The sequence below is a fragment of the Otolemur garnettii genome, unplaced genomic scaffold, assembly GCF_000181295.1.
Source record: "Otolemur garnettii isolate 467f Iridium unplaced genomic scaffold, OtoGar3 scaffold00027, whole genome shotgun sequence".
NCBI lineage: Eukaryota > Metazoa > Chordata > Mammalia > Primates > Galagidae > Otolemur > Otolemur garnettii.
This window is the reverse complement of record NW_003852422.1, coordinates 19,906,935-19,930,704: the sequence shown is the minus strand read 5'-3', so window position 1 is coordinate 19,930,704 and position 23,770 is coordinate 19,906,935. Positions and strand designations below refer to the sequence as shown.

Here is a 23,770-nt window from a genome sequence, read left to right as displayed (position 1 = left end):
CAAATTAATACGTTGGAATTTTGGTATCTGCTAAAATTAGGGTTCTTCCATGCTCCGGCCAGAAAGAACTTTTACCCCAACGAGAAAGAAATCACAGACAATAGAAGACAAATAATCTTCAAAGTTCGTCACTCTCCATCACTTTTTCTCTTTGAAGAGTAATGGCTAAAGCATATTTAAATATTTCCCTCACTTCTTTCTGGTCTTTATGTGAGGATGAGAAACTTCATAGAGTCTCCTGAATGGGGCTTAGCAGAAAACGAAGCATTTGCCCGGTTGCCCACAGCCACATCCCTGTAGGCCCAGACTGTCTTTTTAGCAACCCCAGGTAGCCCTCTGATCATGACCCAGGGTCATGACCTCCCAGGGTCATGACCTCCATCAAGGTGAAATTTCACTAGATCCATTCTTTTATTTAGAGAAAAAAAGCCAAGTCTGCTGCAAATAAGTCTGGTAGTTACATATTTTAAAAGAGTAATTCCATAGGATTTCTAGTCAACAGAATATTTTTTCTGGAGATTCGTGTATGACATTCTCCCTGGTGGAGTCATGCAGATACTTTTCAGGGAAGGTCGATAGTACTTTGTGTAACGTATATTCATTTCTCAACTACTGCCTCCATGGAGAAGTCTTCCCTGATCACCATTTCTAAAATAGTGCACAGACCTTCACTGTCACTCTTACGCCTTTACTCTGCTTCATGGCTAATGCTGCTATCACTCAGTGTTTGTGTGTGCACGTGTGAGTGCACATGGGGGCACCCACACACTTGTTTGATGTCTCTCCATGATGAAATGTAAACTCCATGGGGGCAGGGACTTTATTTCCCAGATTAATGTTTAGTAATAGCATGCTTTTAATACATCGTTATTAAATGGATGGCTAGGTGGGTACACAGATGGAAGACAGTATTTTGTAGGCTTCAAATGCACAAAACCCCAATTCATTCCATGGGAGCTCTTATCTATGGATAGGAGCCATTAATAGACTGGCTGGATTGCTCATGCCTATAATACTGGCACTCTGGGAGGCCAAGGTGGGTGGATTGCCTGAAGTCAGGAGTTTGAGACCAGCCTGAGCAAGAGTGAGACCCTGCTCTACTAAAAAGTAGAACAATTAGCCAGGTGTTGTGGCAGGCACATGTTGTCCCAGCTACTCAGAAGACTGAGGCAAAAGGATCTCTTGAACCCAGGTGTTGGAGGTTGCTGTGAGCTAGGACACTATGGCACTCTAGCCAGGGCAATGGAGTGAAACTCTGTCTAAGAAAAAAAAAAAGGAAAGTGATTAAGAAAATGCCATCGGAAGCAGAGAACCTGAGGTAGCCTTCAAATGATGTAAACAGCCAAGGATAAGGAATGTGAGGGATACAGAGGAAATTATTTGGATACAAGTGCAAAATGAGGAAATGCACATATGTAGATGTGATGTTTGAAGCCTGGAAGTTGTCCCAGGCTTTGTGTAAGGGGTGTTGTGACTGTTGGTGAGGAACATAGGTTCAGACCAGTTTTTAAAGACCTTAGTGCTCGACCGAGACATCTTAAATATTATTCCCCTCATAATAGGGAGCCACTGATGATTAATGAGCAAAAGGAATCAACGTAAAAAACAGGTACATTAAGTAGAAGTTAAAAATATATAGGTGGATCGGAAGTCTAGGAGACTAAAAGGATAAAGAACAGTTTGGAGCTATTTCAATGTCATGCGAAATTTTCTAGAAGGAGGATGAATGCAAAAAAATATTGTACATGGGAAGCTCAGCAAATCTATATAATTACTTTCTAAATTCTTAGGAGAGTAATGGAACCCATATTCTTTGTTAAGTCACTAAATATATTTAATAGTATAACACTTTACAGTCACCATAATTTGAAGTAGTAAAATGAGTTAATAAAAAAATAAACTAGTGTAGAATGAAATAATCTTCCTAGTTTACGTCAGTGAATTTTTTTTTTTTTTAGAGACAGAGTCTCACTCTATTACCCTCTGTAGAGTACTGTTGCATCACAGCTCACAGCAACCTCCAACTCCTGGGCCTAGGTGATTCCCTTGCCTCAGCCCCCCATGTAGCTGGGACTACAGGCTCCCGCCACAACACCCGGCTATTTGTTGTTGTTGTTGTTGTTGCAGTTTGGCCAGGGCTGGGTTCAAACCTGCTATCCTCAGTATATGGGACTGGCACCCTACTCACTGAGCCACAGGCGCCACCCTACTTCGGTGATTTTTAAGGACTGCTTTGACACACAGTCTTCCTATTTGATCCAGTCAAACTAAAAAGTTGAACCAGATAATTATTTTCCCTATAGCTGGAGGTTGGGCAAATTGTCATATTGTCAGGGTGGGCTCTCGTATTGCTTTATTTTTAAAGGCCAGACAGGGTAAGACTTTAAAATCTTTTTGAGCTCTGTAGCTCTATGAGACTCTAAACAAAAATATCACCAAGCATTAGGAAGAAAAGAACAAGAATAAAACATGTGATTTCATTCAGTAAGGTTGGAAGAAAAAATGTAAGAAAATGAGAAAGAAGAAATTGATTTAAAAGATATAAAATACAGTGGTTAAAATAAGATCATGATCTTTCTAGTTTCTCTTGATTACATCCGGGGAACATTTTCACTTGAACACTGGAGGCAGACTGTGTATTTTAAGACCTTTCTTTGTATTCCACACAGTGATGAGCATGTCTTCCTAGTTCTCAGAATAATGAATGTTAAGCTGAGGCTTTTCTCTCCAGGATCATTTTCCAATGAATTTACCCATGCTTTCCACTTCTGTCTACTCACTGTAGTTCCCAGTTTTATAGTCAAGTGACAATAGATTTCATTTATAAATATTCAAGTCCAATTAAACTTCATAATGCTAAATGAGACTGATATGTCCCTTAAATCCCACCTTTATTGTAAGAGCCATTTTTGTATATACATATCTCTGTTTCATGCTCCGTTGTTCCACTGTGAAATGTATAGATGATGCGCTAATGCTACACTTCCCAAAGTTATTCTAGTCTTATTGTGTGGTTTGATAGCTAATAAGGCAAGAGAACGCTGATCATTCTTTTCCCTATCAGCTGGTTTATTCTCACAAAACTTCTTTTGGCGATGTTATATTAAGTTTATAGATGAATTAGTGAAACTTATTATCCCTTCAGTATTAAATTCTTTCTTTTTTGTTTTTTTGGAGGACCATAAGTTGAGGGTTTAATCAAAGATACAGAGAGAGAAAAAAAGGACAAGATTACACACCCCAAGAAAGGAAAGACTCCAATGCAGAGGGAGCAGGAGTTGAGGTGGCAGTGGCCACTGCCTCTTGCTGTCATGGTCCCTCAGCTCAAGAAAAGCATATTAGCAGAATGGGACAGAGGCCTTTTATTGGTCTGATTAGTGTGTATAGTGGTAAGTTCAGGGAGAGCTTCCCTCTCTGTCCTGGCTCCCACCTTCCCTCCTAAGAGTTTGTGACTCATCCTGGGAGAGAAGAGTGTCTAGGCAGGGTGGCAGGCAGAGCCAGGGTAAAAATTATGGCATTAGGATCTGAAAGGGGTTCAGGATGGTGTAGAAAATGTGAGGTTGCTAGGCCATCCAGATAAAATGTCCATCAGAGCAGGGGTGGGGAGGAAGAGCTTCCCCTGGAGGCTCCCTACTGGGCCCTTCATGCCTTCAGCCTCTCCCAGATGTTGTCCTCGGCCTCCTTAACGCTTCGCTCCAGGTAGGATTTTTTCTGCTCTAGTTCTTTAATTTTTTCTTCTGCTATTCTCTGTTTCTCTAACAGCTGATTGTGAATTACCTCCTTGGATGGAAGAATAAACATTCTTCCTGCACCTTCATACATGTTAGTTTCATCTACCAAAGTCAAAATCTCTGTGTCTGTAAGATGTGCATGCTTTTTTGTTCTGTTCAGCTGTTCAATCTGTATGTCTGCAAGCTTCACCTTCTGTTGAGTGTCAATAACCTTAGCTTGAAGCTCTGTGAAGGCCTTTTTCAACTCCAAATCCACGGGGGCCGCCATCTTGATGCACCCTATACGTCTCATTAAATTCTTTCACTATAGGAACTTAGTCATTCTCTCCCTCTCCCCACTCCTATCTTATGGTTCTAGATGATGAATAGGTACACGTTTCTGCTAGGTATATGGTAGGATGACAGCTCTGATGGCCATTCTGGAAAAAGAGTTCAAATTGCTTTGAAGGGTGGATTAGGTGCTGGCATCACTGGACAACTTCCCAGAGGATGTGCTTTGAAGGTGACTGTATTGATATTCAGCCATGAGTATGTAGCACTTTTTCTAGGATGAGTTCGAGGATTTCATTGTCTGACTTCATAAGGCTTCATACAAACCTTCTTTTATGTCTTTTAGTACAGATCAATAGTTCCCATCATGTAATTTTATAGTTTCTATTCATTTCTAGTTGGGTTTGTATATACAGGTTTTATATATTTTTGTTACTATTATGAATATCCACCTTACATAACATCTTTTTTTTTTTTTTTTTTTTGAGACAGAGCCTCAAGCTATCCCCCTGGGCAGAGTGCCGTGGCATTACAGCTCACAGCAACCTCCCACTCCTGGGCTCAAGCGAGTCTCCTGCCTCCGCCTCCCAAGTAGCTGGGACCACAGGCGCCCGCCACAACGCCCGGCTATTTTTTGGTTGCAGCCATCATTGTTGTTTGGCGGGTCGGGGCTGGGGATTCGAACCCGCCACCTTAGGTGTACGTGGCTGGCGCCTTAGCCCGTTGAGCTATAGGCGCCGAGCCACATAACATCTTTATCTCCTTGGTTATTGAAGGTTTATAGAGCTATTAAGTTAGTTTCTGGAAGTGGCCAGAATCAAGCCCACGTTTCTGTCTTTCCTTAGCTACTCCATGTGACTGACTTGAGAGCCTTCCCTGCCTTCCGAGAGTGTAGCCGTTATAGTTAAATTCTGCCTCCACCCCACTTATCCCCTAGGTCTTCCTTGGACCACTGGCAGTTTTTTCCAGGTCTGTATCCATGCCACAGTTGTATCATAGCTATCTTCTTTTTAGCATGTTAGTAAGTTGCATGATTATATAAATACATATCAAATAATTTTATTTATTTATTTATTTACTTATTTGCATTTTTTGGTTGGGGCTGGGTTTGAACCCACCACCTCTGGCATATGGGGCCAGCGCCCTACTCCTTTGAGCCACAGGCGCCACCCATATAAAAATAATTTTAATAAATCCTTTGCTGTGATTGTGAAATTATTCTGAGCTTTTCTCAGAACAACAGAGAATGGGACCTGAGAAAGAGGGATCCACCTAAGAAACATCCTTCTCCCAACTCACCTACCATGATCCCCACCTTAGTTAGCAATTTTTAAAATTATGTTTTCAAAGGCTATTTGGTGTCAAACTAATTGACTTTCAGTGACCAAAGAAGAAAACGTGTTTCTGAACACTGCCATTTACAAAATTTCATTAGCACATGTAGCTGCAGACAATAGAGAAAATAGTTTCACTAGTTCTGTGATGAGCAAATTACCCCGGCTGGATGTTTGCACTAAATTAACCCATGGATACAATGTAATGATTCAGAGCCTGAAGCTTACGTTGGCTGGCTGGCATTCATTTTATTCTACTTTTGAAGAAAAATTTCATGCTATTTTACAAACAGAGAAGAGATTTTGTGTAAAATATGAGTTTATACAACAAAACGGAATATGCACGATGAAATTAGGTGATATTATATGATTCTAATTAGATTTGTTTTCTTTCCTTTTGCTTTTATTCTGGATTTTGAATTTTTAGAATTGAACAGATAACTTGATTATATTCTTTCCAACTGGGGTCTTTTCTGATTTTATTTGGGATTCAGGCAATGATTTCCTTGCTCATGTGAATTAGTTGTACATTTATACTAAAACTGTAATGAAACATATAAATGCTTATCTTCTGGTAGGTTTGGGGGGCAACAGAGTCATTTAAATGTTTGATCTCCAAGGCTGAAATCTGGACTCAGGGATTTCAAGCAGATCCTCCAAAGTAGATGATTGAAATTGGGCAAAGATTGTGACATAATATTTTAGGCTTGGTGGATACACTGAGGAATGGTCTTGAAGGGATTATTATAAACTGTTATTTGATAAACAAGCTATTTGCCCCAAAGAGCAAATTTTCCTGGGCAGATGGGTTTGCACAAAGTTTTTAAAGCAAATATTTGACTTTTTAAATTTATTGACATTCTTTTCTATCTGGGCAAGCATTAAACAAATAGTCAAATCATGTTGGCCCAAGGGATCTCACTTCTCAGTCCCAATAGCTGAGTTGTTTTGACACAGCTAGTGTTAATTCACATAAAATTGTATCGATGGCATTAAGCTGACTAAAATAAGATAAATTTATATTACAGAGAATCGTGAAAGACAGAGTGAACTATGTGGTTATTAATCTGAGTTTCAAATTTAGTGTGAACTATTGGTTCACAGTCTTGATTTTGCTCCTAGGAAGCCACGTGGCAACGCGGGCACCTTCTTCAGTGTTTCTCGGGTTTGCCTGTCTCTGCAGACACCCAGCCCTTCCCTTCCTCTGCTTTGACAGTTGAAACAGCAACGACTCCGTTTGGCTGGTCTTTTTTGCCCCCTGAAGCTTACCCAGGCCACAGCCAGAGCCCTGGCTCCTACCAACCCTTCCAGAAAATGTGCCACAGGGCGTGAGATTTGACTTTCCCGGGAGACACCAGGTAACACAACCTGGAGGTGTGGGGCGGTGAATTCCCCACGGGGTAAACTTTGATGAGAAAGATAAAGAGGTAGAACAGTCCAGTAGGTAAATGTTTTTTCCATTTTCCCCTTTGACATCGTATTTGAGGCATGGTGTGGCTGTCGGGCATCTCACTAAACAGCCCTTGTACTGTCCAATGACCGGCTTTGCCCCTTTGAGCTTGCGGGCAGCAGTGGTCAGCAGGATACTGCAGCTTTGTGCATTTCCTTTTCATCCTTCTCTACCCCATTGACTCTTTTCCTCATTCTCACCAACCCAGGTTTTCCTCCCAATAAAACTTCAGTGGTGAAGCCTTAACCCCAGGCTCCATGTTCTAGGAAACCTAAGCTAATACAGTGACCTTAAGCTCTTAAATCTCTACAGCCCTTGGTCCTCAGTTTTCTTGACAGTAACATGAGAGGATTGACCTAAATTATTTGCGATCCTTTTAAGCTTTACTATGCCATTATTATAATTTAACTGCTAAAATTCTTGAGGAAGGAAGGAAGCCAAATCTGGTAGTGCAGTTAGGATTGTAGGAAGCATAAGAAAAATAAACTAAAGCAATCTGGAGGGATCAGATATTTGCAGAAAATACTGTCCTGCTCTGACAACTACTATAGTGAAGATGATTTAACCATGGCTCTCAGTAAAGTTCTTGAAATTGCACTACTATAAACATAAATGTAAAGAGAAAGATTAAACGAAAACTTATATAACACATGCAACCATTGCTGACAGTCATTAAAACAAGAAAGGCTTCATAAATCCATAACTCATGCTGTTGACTAGACTATTGTAACTACTTTGTTGCCAGAAGATGGGAAGTCCTAAGCCAGTTCTGATAAGGAAATAGCATATTTTTTATATTAAAAAATTCCTTTGTAGTTCAGTGGCTTCTAAGAGGGTTTTATTCACCAGGATGTTGATTTATGTCCTTCCCAGTCCCCAGACTTGGTATAAGCCACGAGTAATGTGGATTTAGTTTGGGGCAAGGAGGGAGATGTCTGGGAGTCTTCCAACACAAAAACTTCTGGTGGCAGTCACACAGGCTAACATTGCCTTTGCAGGGATGGGTTTAGCACACCTCCTTGTCCTTCATTCTCTGCATAAAGTGAGACAGAATCCAGAAACTCATATGGGGAACGAGTCTTAGATATCACCTCCCTGAGTCCTTTAGCTTTATGAGCAGGAAAACAGAAGCCCAGAGAAGTGAAGTAACTGACCCAAGTTTGCCCAAATGAACGATCAAGGACCCTGTCAGAAGATGAGTTGTAGTCCAAATTGTTTTCCACATTTTACAAAAGAATCTGAATAAATCTGATTTTCAACAACAAAAATAATTCACAAACATGCTAATACACCATGGTGGGAATTTTTTACTTCCTTTAATAACAAATGCTTCTTTATCAACTGACAAAGTTATCTAGTTATACTCTAGTTATATTCCATAGACTATCTATATCTATTCCATAGATATTATTAGTATATTAATAGTTAGTATTAAATTCCATAGATACTATATTAATAGTTATTAATTAGTATAGACTATCTAGTTATACTCCATAGATACTATTAGTGTGTTAAGAGTATTATATTCCATAGATACTATAGTATATTAATAGTTATTAGTTAATTAGTATAGACTATCTAGTTATATTCCATAGATAGTGTTAATTTTGAGTACTTTTATTGTCCCTCTGTCATTTAGAACTCTGTGAGTAAACAAATCTTTAACACCATGCAGAGAAGACAAAACCCATGATCTAGTTTGTGTCTAATGTAATGAACAGTAATAGGCGGAGAAGTCCACCCTGCTTCCCAATTGGTCAAGTGCACTCTCGGGAACTTTAAGTATGTACCACACCACGCACCACCTATTCAGTGAGATGGATTGGTAGGAACTGCCCTCGTGAAGTATAATTAGAAAGAAACAGACTGATTCCTGGTTAGCCTGATGTATTACTATTGCATCTTGATGTGTTATAAGGTAAGTATAATGTGCCTAGTAAGTACCTCTTTTTAGATGAGTAAACAGAAGTAGCATAGATGTGAATCGCTAGTGAGGGCCTGGATCTGAAAATCCCAGGTCTTTAATGTTGGATGAATCATGAAGTTTTTGAGATAGATAGACTCTATCTTAAGAGTCTCTATCTTCTATTGGACAAATGATCAATTCATTCACTGAGTTATTCATTCAACAATAACATCTTATCATGTGGAAACACAATGAAGATTCAAAGAAAAAGAAGACACAAAGTACATGGTAACGTAATATAAAAATAAATAACAAAATATAATGCTTCAGAAACCAGTGGGTAGAAAGTATAATACAGGGTAGCCAGAAAGTCTGTGTGTAATTTTAAAAAGTATGTAATTGAAACTTGCATGTGAACTTATGGCCACCCTCTATATGACACATACTCTTTGGGGAAAATTCATAGAAGGAAAATACATTTTCTGGATGATGGGATGATGTGAAAATTTTATAAACGAAGCTACTTTTAACTTAGAATTTGAAAACTGGGTATGATTTGCTAAACTGGACAAATGGCATTGGATAAATGGTAAAAAGTGTATCAAAAAATACATTTGGGTTTAAACATCCACAGGTAGAAAGAGAGTAGGAGATAATTCAATTTGCTTAAAGTTCGGAGTTTGGCAAACAGACTAATAAAGGAAATTAAGGTCAGAAAGGCAAGTTGAGGCCAATGTGAAGAGTATTAAATGCCAAATAAAAGAATTTTAACTTTCTTCTGTAAGCAATGTAAATTCACTGAAGAATTATGAGCAGGAAATGAATGTGTAATTAGCACTTTTTAGAAAGGACACAATCTGGCAGGAGCATGTACAGGAAAACACAGGAAGATGAGTATAGAGGAGGTAGACCAGTAAGGTGTCTATCTCAGTGGTCCAGTCTAGAGGGAAAATATGCCAAAGGGAAGTGGGGAGAGGGGACAGGATGTTATGAAGCCGCGGGAGAAAGGATCAGATGTGAGTGTGAGTGAAGAGGGAACCCCGGCAAGGGGCAAGAGCCAAGATCTACGTCTGGGCAATTTCTCCCAGTTACAATACAGGAGGATGAAGGGTAGCTAAGAAGAGAAAGAAGGAGCAGACAGAGTAGGGCAAAGTGGAAAACTGAAGGGCCTTAGAACCCAAGGCAAAAGAGCCGCACAAGAAAGCACCAGTGATCTCAAAGGCCCGAGAGAGGTCAAGGAATTAGGCCAAAACAAAATATTCTGTTGCGACAAAGATAGCAGTAATATATGCCAGGGACAAATGGTCAAAAATGGGTGCTGAGAGTACGTGTGAGGTGGATGGGGGTGTTCTTCTCAGATGTTTGGCTGTGACACATGTTGGTGGTATCAATGGCTATGACCTTCTGGAAGAAAATGTGGCCATATGTTTAAAAGCCATACCCAGGACGTATACTTTGATCTGACAATTTTCTTTTTAAGATGGCAGCAAGGATTTGGGACCCAAGGTCCTCCTAACAGAAAATGCAGTAAAAATGTATTAATATAATAATCAAGACTAAGTTAATCTATGAGACTTTCATAAAATAGAATTTTAAATAACCTCTTTCTTCTGCAAAGAGGCAAATAGTATAATCTTCATCACAACTTCTTAACTCCGCTGTTAAATCTTTAGATTGTATATAAATGAATGAGCATGGCTGTGTTCCAATAAAACTTTATCTTCAAAAGCAGGTGGCAGGCTGCATTTGGCTTAAAGGTCATGGTTTGTCAACCAGTTTCTTTGAAGAATATATAATAAATTCCTCACAATATGACCGTTTTCACCATTAATGTGAAAAATGATGAAATAATATGTACAATAGTTCCAATTGTGTGACATAAAATGTGGCACATGAGTACTTGTGTGTGTATAAATCATTGAACAGAGTGTATCTTTGAGTATTGGCAACCCAGTTAATTTTACTTTCTTTTTGGTGCCCAATTCATATTTTCCCAATATTATAACAATTATATATTACCATAGTTCAGGGGGAAAATACTGTATTATGTAAAATTTTGTAGAGAAAGGAGGAAGATGATTACAAGTTCAGATGGCACATTAAATTATGACTCCAAACAGAAAGCCTAACAGGTCTCCATGGAGAAATGGAAAATTCCAGTTACACATGAATTTTGAATTAATGGTGCATAACTTTGAAGGCTTCTTTGTGAGCTCTGCCTGATGGGAAACCCACAGTCATAGGATGACTAAGCAGTATCTGCTAAGAAAAGCAAGGTCAAGTTTGCCAAGACCGTCTTCCCAACAAGGTGAGAAGACATTGCCTACGATAGCACGGGCATTAATTCTTAAGATGTGTCTGCGCACCACACTCCTCCTCCCCACCGTCACCCTCACAGGGCTTCCAGAACTTTCCTTAGAGCCCTCGTTTGTCCCATGTTACTGCTCTATCACCTGTGCACCTGCTTGCTCCTCTGTGTGGTGTGGGGCTTTTCTCACTTTTATTTCTTTTTAAAGAAGATGGATATTATTTGTGACACACAAAGAATTAATATAAGATATATGTTGGATAAAAAGCATAATCATAACATAAATGCCCATAAACCCAGGCATTAGATCATTACTAAAAGATTGCATGTCATGTTTTACTGTCCCGCCTTAGAGGTAATCACTAATTTTAATTTTACTAATTGTTTTATTTCGATCAATATTATATCACGTTGAAACTTTTGGGATTTACTTTCTTAGTTATCATCAGGTTTCAAAAATTTCATTGTGGGGGCGGTGACTGTGGCTCAAAGGAGTAGGGCGTCAGCCCCATATACTGGAGGTGGCAGGTTCAAACCTGGCCCAGCCCAAAACAGCAAAAAAAAAAAAAAAAAGAAAAAAAAAAAAATTTCATTGTGTATTCTATATTTTTGCTGCTGTATATTATTCTTGTGTAAATAGAGAGACAATGGTTTTTCTGGTCTCCTCTTCATGGCTATTTGAATATTTTAAGTTTTTGTTTGTTTGTTTTTTTAGTTTCTGGCCGGGGCCGGGTTTGGAGCTACCACCTCCGGTATATGGGGCTGGTGATCTACTCCTTTGAGCCACAGGCGCTGCCCAATATTTTAAGTTTTTATTACTTGAATATTGCTCTCCTGAGCATTCTTGCATATGTCTCTTGAGTAAGATGAGTAAGATAGCTGGATTATAAGATATTTGTTTTAATTTCTTTTACAATACTAGGATTGATCAGACTTTGTTTCTTTTGAATCCATTTTAGTAAATTATATTTTTCCAGGAATTTGTCCATGCTCCAGTTTCCAAATCTATCTCTCCAAATAATGCCGTATCTCTAGAATAATTTGATTTGTAAAATTCCATTCATACTTGCATGCTATTTAATTTTCTGTTTTAAATTACATAAATTAGACTTTTTAATCTACTTTCCCCCCATGACTTACAGCATCACGATAGTTTGTGCATCAATCTTTGATCGTTTTCTTATTCATGAGCCTTTAGAAATTGTCTTATATGGTTTTCTTTGTGATAAACACTCATATTTTTTAAAAACTAGAAAAGCCCTGGTTTCACCCTCATTCTTAAAAGATGATTTTGCCGGATTTCCAGTTCTAAATTCTCCTTCGTGCCGCTTGGCTTCCACAGATTCTGTACAGGAATCAGCTCTCAATCTAACTTTCATTTCTTTGTGGGTGATCTGTTTATTCCCTTTACTTTTCAGATCAGTTTGCACACATTCAAAGTCTTTTTCTATACCAAGCATCTCAATCTCAGCCATGACGCTCTACAGAGACTCACTATTAGCCTCCACTCCCAAGTCCTGGGGGGAGACCTGGTTCCTCTTGCCAGGATCTTTGCATATTTGATGCTGACATCTCTCAGCAGCCCTACCATTCCTGTCTCCACCTGGCATCATGGTGCAGATGATAACTCAGTGTATTTCTAAGCCCACCTCTGGAAATAGTGTCTCCTTCCCCAGTGAGCTCTGCAACATTCCTAAAAATCACTGGCTACAGAGGGGGGCCTGACAGTGGGGCATCACCTCCTTCACTCGCCAGCCATGTGTACACCCCGCTACAGTCCAGTCCATGTGCCATTCTGTACTCAGAAGGATCCCTCGAGATTGCATGAGCTCCTTTTGCTGCTGGTCTACTTTTATTTTACTTTTTAAAGCAGAATCTCATTTGAGAAAACATGCCGAATCAGGAAGAGTGGAAAGAAGTGCTGTGGGTAAGTAACCCCCAGTGCTCTGGGCTGTCCAAAGCAGTCCGTCACTGAGACAGGACCACTCGAGCTCCCCGACTCCAGCAGCCAGCAGGGCTCGCTGGCCTCACAGTTGTCCTGAGCCCCTGGCACCCACACACCTGTGTTCCCTCTCTTCACCTGTCTTAGTACCGTAATTTACTCTGCTAACAAATCTAACTGGAGTTGAGCTCATGGCCTGCAGGTGACTTGAGAGCAATGCAGCTGACTGATTTCTGAATCCTTAGCTCCTGAAACACACCGGTGCCCCTCATTGTCGGGGTCAGTCCTTCCCCATGCTGTTTGGGTCTGTCCGTTTCCTATGAGCAAACCTAGCCTTGAATTCTCCAAGCCTTACCCTGATCTTCCTTTTCTCCCCTCTTTCAGATGCTAAATCCCCAGCCTCAGCCTCACTGGCACACTAAGTTGTTATCAGCTGATATACCCTGTTACTGCTGCTGTACGGCATTGATGCCAGCTGACCACCCAGGTACTAGGCCTGAGCTGCCCCTCCCTGCTCCAGAGGCCCCCACAGCTTGGTGGACTGGCTCCCACCTGCGGACTAACTGCTAATACAAAGCTTTGATCCTGAGCCCGTGGCACCCACACACCTGTGTACCCTCTTGTCACCTGTCTGAGTACCTTCATTTACGCTGCTAAAAATCTAACTGGAGTTGACTTTCTAGATTCTGGTCTCTTCTGTATTTACCTGCCCATTGTCACCCAAACTCTTTACCTACATACTCTGGGAAAAAAGAATCCGTGCTGAATTCTCAATCCTAAACTTCCAGCTTAATATCATATTCATAACATCAAAATATAGAAGCCCCTACCAAATACAGCACATCCTGACTTATGCTGTTCATTTTTTATGGCAAATGTTTTATGCACCGGTAATTGTTTGATTATATACAGATATTGATATCTTTTCTCTGTATTGAAATTATAAGCTTTTTGGAGGTGAACATGTCCTTTAACACAGTCCCTTAAAGCAGTGGCTCAGTGTGTCATGATGAATTGAGTTTGCTAGGCCAAGAGATGAACTTCCGTACGTGTATTCGACAGTGTAATTCTCAGCTCGCTGCCAGTTCATCTTTTCACAAATATTTATTGGGGGTCTATTCCGGGCCGGGGAATCTGGCAGGGGCTACACATCACAGTCAATGCAACAGATGCCCTCACAGACACATTGCAGGGAGAGTTAGTTAGACAATAACTAAATTAAAAAAAAAAAACTGTCATGTAGGAAAAGGTGTTACAAAGGGAAAAGAGGGTGGAAAATGAATTAAGATGAAGGGGAGTTTGTATCAAGTGGCACAAGTGTGTTTCGCCTCTTTCAGAGCTCCTGGGGCCTCTTTCAGTTTCTTTTTCATTTATTTTATTTCGTGTTTCTGAACAGCTACATATGGACGCAAACACTGTTTGTAAACGTGTATCTACGCCATGATATGTGTGTGTATACACACATGTAGTAGACTTTTAGAATTCCCCTATTTTATTCTTTTTTCCTGTTACATGTTAAATGTGGAAAGGTCAAAACAAATGTTAATTCAGTAAACTCTTAATACTACTTAAAAGTAAACTTTAATACTCCTTAAAAATTAGTTTTCTCTCTAACCGTCCCTCTGGCTTGGCTAGTTTCAGTCACCATTTATTTAACTGACACCATCATCTACAATCCTTTTTAGGCTCGGCGCCTGTGGCTCAAGTGGCTAAGGCGCCAGCCACATACACCTGAGGTGGCGGGTTCGAATCCAGCCCTGGCCAAAAACTGCAAAAATAAAAAATATAATAATAATAGGTACAATCCTTTTTGATTTCCACAGCCGTGTCTGGCAGATATTAGCAGACTTTATTTCCTTTATCATTTTTTCCCCAACCCCAACCCCGACTGCTGATGATTAATAAGCTGTCATTCCTGAAAACCTTGGGTGACCACCGCTAGCTGAGTCACAGGGAACGGAGGCTCTCCGAGTCACCGCGGGAGCCACCTGCAGCCGGCGCTAGGACCGCCCCGACGCCCAGCTCCCGCGCGCTCCGCCGCCCGCCAGCGGGACCGACTGAGCCGCCTTCGCCGCCACACAAGGAGAGAGCAGGCTGCTTGGGCAGGCTCAGCATCCCGCCCCTTCTGGTCCATTAGAAGGTATTTACTCGCGATTTATCACCCAGGTTTTGTACACCGTCAATGTTCCTTTAGTGTTCCCTTAATCTGAACTCTGCCATGCTGCCCCCACCTATTGGGTTACTATATGATTTTATGTTAATTTCCACAGCTGATCGAAGCAACAGTGCCATAAAGAAATGGGCTAGACATTTCCAGAGGCTGAAATCTGGAGGCATTTGGCGGTGTAAGTACATAGGTCCCAGATCTCTGATGTGCGGGCTGTGTCAGTTGCGTCTCTTCGCCTTTTTCCTCATTCAAAGCGCCAGTGTGAGATGCCGTCTGCCTATTTCATTCATAAAGGAAAAGCGGCTTCGGGGTACCAGAAACCACTAATGATGGGCCTGAAACTCCACTTTGGAGTGGCTGTGGTTTCCTCTTTTAGGCTGTGGTTTTGCAAGAGAAGCTGGGTTTGCAACAGAGTTTGGATGGAAGAGAGGTTTTGCTGAGGGCTGCCAACTGCGTGCTTGGGTTCTGATTTTCATTTTCAAAGCTCCAAGATTCTCCTTTCTATCATTGCTGCGGTGCAGTGTAGGAGTCTTTCATGCTTTCTTATTTCTGCAGTCCAAATACTCTTCACACAGATGGAGACAGCCAGAAAGATGTTAAGCCATTTGGTACCTCCCAGTGCAAAGCCATTGAAAAGAAACCTAGTTGGCTTTTCCTTGACTGTGCATCACACACCATGTACTTTTTCTTGACTCAATACCACCATTAGTCGATGGCAAACGGAAACGTTACAAAACAATAATAATCTAAGATTCCTTTTCCAGTGCACCAGTAAATTTCATCATGCATTACAAGGGGGTCCTTCACTATTAGAAAATCCAAATAATTATGAGGAAATAATTTAATGGAGGAAATGTGAAATTCTCTTGAAGTATTTTTCTTTTCACAAATCAATGAAGATGCTTTTTGAGGGGTGTGTTGCTGATTTTGTGCATTAAAGACTCTTTGAAAACTTTAAAGCCCTGACAAAGTGTTAGGGATAGTTTTTGCCACAGTAATTAGTTTTAATGTAGGCATCTTATTTCAAAATGTAATAGGTAAGTGTATCATAAGTGAATAAAATATTGAGTTTAGTTCATGGTCAATTCATAGAAAATTTTAAGGTAAATATTGCTGTTAAAATTCATTTCAGGAAATAAAATAGGTAAAGAAGATGCAATGGAAAGTATCAATGTTAATGAAAAACAGTTCTTAAGGAATTTTTAAAACACTTTTAATGATTCAAAAATTTATATATTTAAGTCTCCTATCTTTGATATATTGAAATACCCTTAATAAGACTGCAAAATGTTTTGGTATCAAATTTTTGAAAATGCATCTTCTCCTAAAACTCTTTATTTAGTAGGAAAAAGAGAAACAGAGGAGATAGAGGGTATGGGGAGGAAGAGAGTTTTATTTGATTGTTCTATACTTTTTCATATTTTGAATATTCTGATCTATAATAATATTTACTATGTAGGTATGCTACCTATATTTTTAAACTTAACTAAAATTACAAATAATTGTGATCACTAATCTTCAGGACCCTTAAGATGCAAATGAATATAAATATGTAAAAAAATGTTAATATCACAATATAATAGTTATTAGGCAGGACGAATCATTTTTGAAAATAGTCACTTGCTTCTGAGGGGATTTAGGGAGATCAGATTGGGGTTAGTAATAGACTTTTGTTATTTTTTGAAGCAAAAGTGATTTTTTAAACTTATTTTTGCCAGAAAGATGTTAACATCACACCTACAATTTATTTTCTAGTTGGTGTACAGTAACTCCATAAATTTGTGTTATTAAGTTCTTTCCTCTCTCATTTTAAAAAAAATTTCTGTCTTCCAAGTCTGTAAAGATGATTCAAGTCTTCAGACTGAAAACTATAGGATGGCTGGCAGACAAACAGGGCTTAAAGCTAAACAATAAAATGCAATGACTAAAACTAATTTGTTAAAGTGTGAAAGTAGTGACTGTCTGGAGATTTTGATGCCAGAGGTTATCCCAAGACCTTGAAAAGTCTTGCAGCCCAGGAGATGCAAGTGAAGAGCAATATTATATAAATTTACCACATAATGGAATGTGGACCTTTCTAATAGATGGATTTTAACATACCTATTTTTAGTTAAAAGAGTTTTAATTAATGGTAAATCTGGTTCCTCCAGTTTCACTGTCAGCAATGTTTTTTTTTCCCTCCTAAAAGACAACATAGTCACTAATAAGGAGTCTATGAACAGAGCACTTAGTAAGACATTGTTTTTAAAGATAGCTTTTACATTATTTCTTTTTTTTACACATTTATTTATTTATTTATTGTTGGGAATTCATTGAGTATAAAAGAACCCGGTTATATTGATTGCATTTGTTAGGTAAAGTCCCTCTTATAATTGTATCTTGCCCCAAGAGGTGTGTTACATATTGTGACTCCCTCCCTCCCTCCTTCCCTCTCTCTGCTCTCCCCTTACTCCACCCCCAACACGCATCAGGTCATTAATTGTCTTCATATCAGAATTGAGTACAAAAGATTCTTGCTTCTCCTTTCTTGTGATGATTTACTAAGAATATCATGTTCCACTTCCATCCAGGTTAATACCAAAGATGTAAAGTCCCCATCTTTTTAATGGCTGAATAGTATTTCATGGTATACACTATTTCTACATAGGAAAAAGTAGTGTTTATATTATCAACCCCCTGAAGGAGCCAACATAAACGGAGAATAGTATCAGCAAAGTTGTTTGGGTATTGTAGCTTGCTTTTACTTTTTCTGAACACCTGTACTTTTTGTATAATAAAAAAAAGTTGTCTTCTAGTAAAAGCCATGGAAAATGCAATAAGTTAGCCGGGGCCCATCTTCTAAAGACAAGCTTGTGGAAGACAGTGTTTGTTGACTGGATAAACCATTAAATGTCAACAAATGACAAATGATCTATTTTTGCTTGTCCTGAAAGGTAATTACAATTCTGAGTTTCTATGAATCTGGTGGCTACATGTACATGCTGCAATAAGTAAGAAGTAAGAATTACATGTAACTTGAGATTTTTGGTTTGAAGTCCTGTTATGATTTCCCATTAAATAGAAGGCTGAAAGGGAAAGGAATAAGAGTATGCAAGTGGGGTGTCATCTCCACATCAGTTACAGTCATGTGAGCCAGGAGGAATAAATTAGGTATTTTGTTGAAATTTGGCAAAAAGAGAAATTACTATCCACATATAATACCTTGGGGGAGGTGTTCTTCTCGAAAGCAAAGTTCTCATCATTTTCAGAATTGACTATTACTTTTAAAGAAAAAGTTCATAGGTACAGCGGAAAGCTTTTAAATATATGAGATTTTGTCTTTAGGAGTCTAAGTGACTAATTCACAATATGAAATATGTGCCCTGTTTCTATTGATCAGCAGGTTTATCCAAAATGTTTTCACTTATCCCTCCTGGATTACACAGTTATTAACTGATGCAGATATGGAGTATCACTAAGATACTCTCATTCCCCTTACTTTAAATCTTTTATTAATAAGGAGGGAGTTAAAAATTCTAGGGAAAATTGTTGAGAAATATTAACCATGCTTCCACAGATGTTTAAGCTACAAATAAGTTTTGTTATTCCCTATAATGTAATTTACCAAATTTGCATGCTGAAATCAGTGTAAAATTTTATGAACACAAGCATTCAATGCCTTTGGATTGTGTTTTTAAATACACACTCATTGATCTCTCACTGTTCCCCAGGTATGAGATTTTGAGCAGTAACCATGATATGCCCACCTTTGATGATCTCCATCATTTTGTGAAGAGATATAAGCCAAAACCAAATAATGAAATACATATTATTAGCAAAATGCTTTATTACTGAAATTGTGTTATTACTATTTATTACAAATTAAATAAATCCAAATGTATCCAATAAGCGCTGACTTGAAAATTAAATGAGAGTGTTATGATAAAGGAGGGCTTTGTAGCTTTTTACGATGGGGTTGAATAGAAGATTCCCTGCAAAAGTGATCCAGGTAAAGGATGCAGCTAGATGTAAAAGGCCGCGGGCTACCACAGAAAGAGTGCGGGCATAGAAGCCAAGCCCACGTCAGTTGACATCATTCTGTGTCATCCTTAAACTTTGAGATCTTGAGCAGTTTGTCCTTGGAGCCTCCTTGGCGGAACTTTACAGGATTTTCACAAGAGACATGAGATAACATGGGTTGAGTATCCAAAGTAATATCTGGGAAAATTTAATTTCCACGGCAACTTATAAAGCTTTATGAATTCATGCCTTTGAATATTTAGTCAAATAAACAAGTCTTTGAGTATTTTATCACTCCTGTACCCCTTCCTTTAAATTCTTTTGGTGATTCTATCTCATAGTTGAGGAGGAAAAGGAAGGTATTTCAGCAGACAGGTGAAAGAGGTAGCACTGGTCCTGAATTTTCTAAAGACCAAGTCTGAGGTAGAAGGTTTGTTAGAGGCGTACTTGATTGATTTTTCTCATCTCTTCAGAAATCATCAACAATGGGTGATGGGGATTAATTATGGTGCTGTTTCTTCCAAGGAATGCTGCATTAAGATGAGTACATTCAAGGAAGTTAGACATATTCCCTGGAGGGACTGTGCTTATTGGGCTCCGCCCATCAAATCCAGCACCTTGAGAAATTCAGTGAGATGAACACGGGACTTCAGGATGCACACACAGCACAGCATTCAGGCTCAAGTTGAAGAGGCAGTTCCTTTATCCACTCTTCAGTTGATGGGCACCTTGTTTAGTTCTGTATCTTTGCAATTGTAGATTGTGCTGTAGTAAACATACAAGTGCAGGTGTCTTTTCAATAAAATGACTTCTTTTCTTTTGAGTATTTCCCCAGTAGTGGAATTATGGATTGAATAGTAGATTTGCATTTACTTCTTTGAGAAATCTGCATACTGTTTTCCATAGGCATTTAGATGTTCTAAATTACATTTCCACCAACAGCAGGTAAATGTTCTCTTTTCACTGCATTGGCACCAGCAGTTATTTTTTAGTTTTTCAATAATGACCATTCTGGCAAGGGTGGGGTGGCATCTCACTGTGGTTTTAATTTGGATTTCCATGAGGACTATTGTTGTTCAGTATTTTTCATCTGTTTCTTGTCCATTTGTTTCTCTTCTTTTGGAAAATATCTGTTCATGTCTTTTGTCCACTTTTAAATGGGGTGATTTGTTTTTTTCTTACTGACTTGTTTGAATTCCTTACAGATTCTGGACCTTTGTCAGATATTTGGCTTGTGAATATTTTTTCCCATTCCAGAGGTTATCTATGTATTCTTTTTATATTTTTCGCATCAACTTTTAAAGATAATCTTCAAGGTACACATATATCAGCTTGCTTAATTCCCTGGCCACATTTAACTCATAGTTAATTAAGCATTTATTTAAAATACTAGATAATTTAAACCTTTTTGCAATTATATTATGACAACTATGACTCCTTTTAGGTTCACTAATGCTTTTATTTTTTATTTACCATTAAGCATTATAAAACAGTAAGGGTAAAATGTCATAAAATATTCATATATTTCTTCATAAAATATTTCTGTACAAGGACAAAGCTATGGGCCAACTATTGGCTAACAACAGAAACAGGCATGGTGGCCAAAATGTGTACTCTTTAGGAAATATACTTTAAAAACGCACATTTGGATTACAAAATAAGTCTTCAGTGGTGAAGAGTTTTTTAAATCATGATTTGGATGTGAAAATTAATAAAGGTACAGCTGAGAGAATCTTACAAAATACTGATTGAGGAAGAAAGTTTAGAAATTTTTAGAAGGATCCCCAAATTCAGCCAGATTGAGAGAAATATGACTTAGCAATAGAAATGTGGAAAACACTAGTTAGAATTCACAGTAAACTAAACAACATGATGTGGGGGCTAGAAAAGCTAACGCCTGCTTAGGCGGCATGACTGGGGCAACGTGTCTAGAGTCAGACCATAGAAAGTGATAGAGCAATAACACTGTCTTACTCAGTGAGGGTTGCCCTGCTATTCAGTGTTCTGTTCTGGGCTCCTCACATTAGGAGTCACTAGACTTATTAAACATCATATTAAGTTTAAGAGGATAGAGAAGTTTTGATTCTTTCAAAAGATGCACAGATATTTTGTTTGGTGGAGAAAATAATTAAGAGTGACATTGACTCTTACTTATGATCTGTCTTCAGCAATTGGAATGGCTGTGACATGAAGAAGGAATGGTATTTGTACTGGAGGGCACTGTCAAAGAAATGTTTTCTAGACCACAGGTGGAAGCTTAGGGAGACAAAGCCCAGTGGACCTCATTAGGAATGGTGGGTCCTGTGGCAAAAAGGTGTGTTTTATGGCCATGTGGTATGGAGGGAAGGACATGTGATGGGGAATTAGGTCGATCTGGAGCTGACTCCAAAGACTTCCTCTTACAACAAATCTTTCTAATCTTTCTCATTCTGATGCCAAATGTCTGGGTCTACTTTGATACCTGTCATCTTCTGTTGGTAAACCCTTATTTTTAAGACTAACATTAACCTATAACTGAATTTAAGATGATCTATATTGCAATATCTTTTATTTTCTTTATACAGAAAATCTTTTAACCACTATATAAAGTAAATCATAACCAAATCCAATATTGCTGGCATATAAAAATGATTTATCAGGCATCATGAGTATTAGAGGTGTTATACTTCTATCTTTGTTGTTTTAATTAATTATTATCTCACCTTTCAATTATTTTATAAACTATGTTAAAGTAACCTAAGGATATACAACTTTTTTAGAACCTTACCACACCATTCAAATTTCCTTCTTTGGCAAGTTTTAGTAATTTTTCATTTTCCATTTGTCTAAATTAAAATTAGATCAAAATTCCATTTCAGATCTATAGTAACTTTGCTGTTAGTCTAGAAAAGGGAAAGAGGTTTATTATCTGAGCATTGCATATGTCCTCTGATAAAGAATAACCCTATTTTATGTCTTGGCAAGAAGAAGACTCTAGGAAAGATGTAAATCTTGTATCTTTCTATGTGGATGTCAAAAGTTATCTGTCTAAAGAACAAATGGCTCAATTAATGAACAATTGCTCCTGGCAAAGTAATCATTTAAATAGTACTTTTCCATTTAAAATGGATCAACTATAGTTGTTAGTGAAATGAAAAGATTCGTGCATTCCAGGGCTGTTTGAGTTCTTATCATAATGTTCAAGTTTCTTTCTTTCAAGAATATTCTACCTCCATTAATATCTTCAAGCTTTTCAGATTTAGAATACTTAGAGTGAAGTTTGAAAGGGCCTTTTGAAATCTTGGCCAATACCCCCACTTTAGAGATGATAAGCCAGAAGTTCTAATTGATCAGGTGCAGAGCCCAGTGTCACGATGTATCAGATCTGGAAAGAGAAGTCACATTTGATGACTTTCAACCTGATTTTACTGTATAAGCATATAGTTTGGTTAAGATATAATTTCAAAAGAAAAATTATAACTCTCAGGAAAATATAAAATGTATATGTGCAAAAGATTTCCCTTAACTCCTTAGTTAATAAAGGATATGAGTAAGATGTAATGACTAGTTCAGTGACTATCTAAGAAATTAGGTGTTTATTAGCAATTTAAAAAACAAATATTAGGATAAGATTGCTGGGTTAAAAAACAATGGTAAATACTGGGATTGTTTGTTCCACCAGACAAAAATTATTTGCATTTCTACAAGACAAAACCACAAGGTAAAAAACACCTTCACTAAATGTGGGACTTTTAATCAATAGGAAAAACTAAAATGAATTAAGTCCCTTTTCTTAGAAAATCCCCTCCATGGCCTTTGTCCCCATATGTTCTTGAAAGTACTTTATGCTCAGTCCTATTTTGCCTTATTTCCATGGTTCAGATCAGGGATCAGCCAATTAGTCCATCACCTGTTTTGTAAATAAACTCTCATCGGAGCCCAGGTTTGATCTAGTTATTTTCAGATGTGCATCCAGAACATTAATGAGCCATATGATTCTCCTTGATTTTGCTCTGCCAATCTAGGGCCTTACATAACTGAGCAACCACTAAGGTCACAAAATTCACTTCTTTCTGGAAATTTTCATAAGGAATTTTGGATTGGACTTTTAGTTTCTCTTGCTTTTCTAGTCTAAGGCCGGGAAACTAAGCCCCAAACTTTCCCTGTATGAGATTTCACCTACAGTACCTGTAAATTTAGGTGAACTATTCTAGAGGTCCCCCAAATTTGCTTAGGTCCTTAGCCTACCAGAATTAACGTCTTTCTTTGTCCCTGTGCTGCGGAGTCTGGAAACAGGTCTTGGATCAGCTGTTGCCTCAGGGAGACTTTGCAGGCATCAACTTCACATATGTTCCTTAATGATGAGCTTCCCCTTGATTAAGTAAGAATCCTTCTCAAGTATGGCACTCCAAGCATAGACTTGGTCACTGCATTAATTTTTGCATTTATATCCTGATAAAAACAGGGACAGATTCTTATTTATTCTATGCAAATAGCCTATTACCTAGAAAAATAAGGAGAGTCTAAAAATTTTTGCTTCCAAATTCTGAGTGGGTGAGGGTGACTTAGATACCACTTAGGACATTTATATTTACAAAAGCACAGTCTACTAAGAAAAGGGTTAAAGATGGCTTAAGAGGAAAGAAAAAGTATCTCCTTATCTATTTACTAAAAATATAAATTA

At 38.4% G+C, this 23,770-nt stretch overlaps 1 pseudogene across 1 annotated transcript; it reads right to left on the bottom strand.

The window, feature by feature from the left end:
* Positions 1 to 3,642: 3,642 nt before the first annotated feature.
* LOC100963405 lies at positions 3,643 to 4,004 on the bottom strand (annotated as a pseudogene). Its single transcript, XR_002773050.1, has one exon. The product of XR_002773050.1 is annotated as a prefoldin subunit 1 pseudogene (transcript).
* Between the last annotated feature and the right edge of the window lie 19,766 nt (positions 4,005 to 23,770).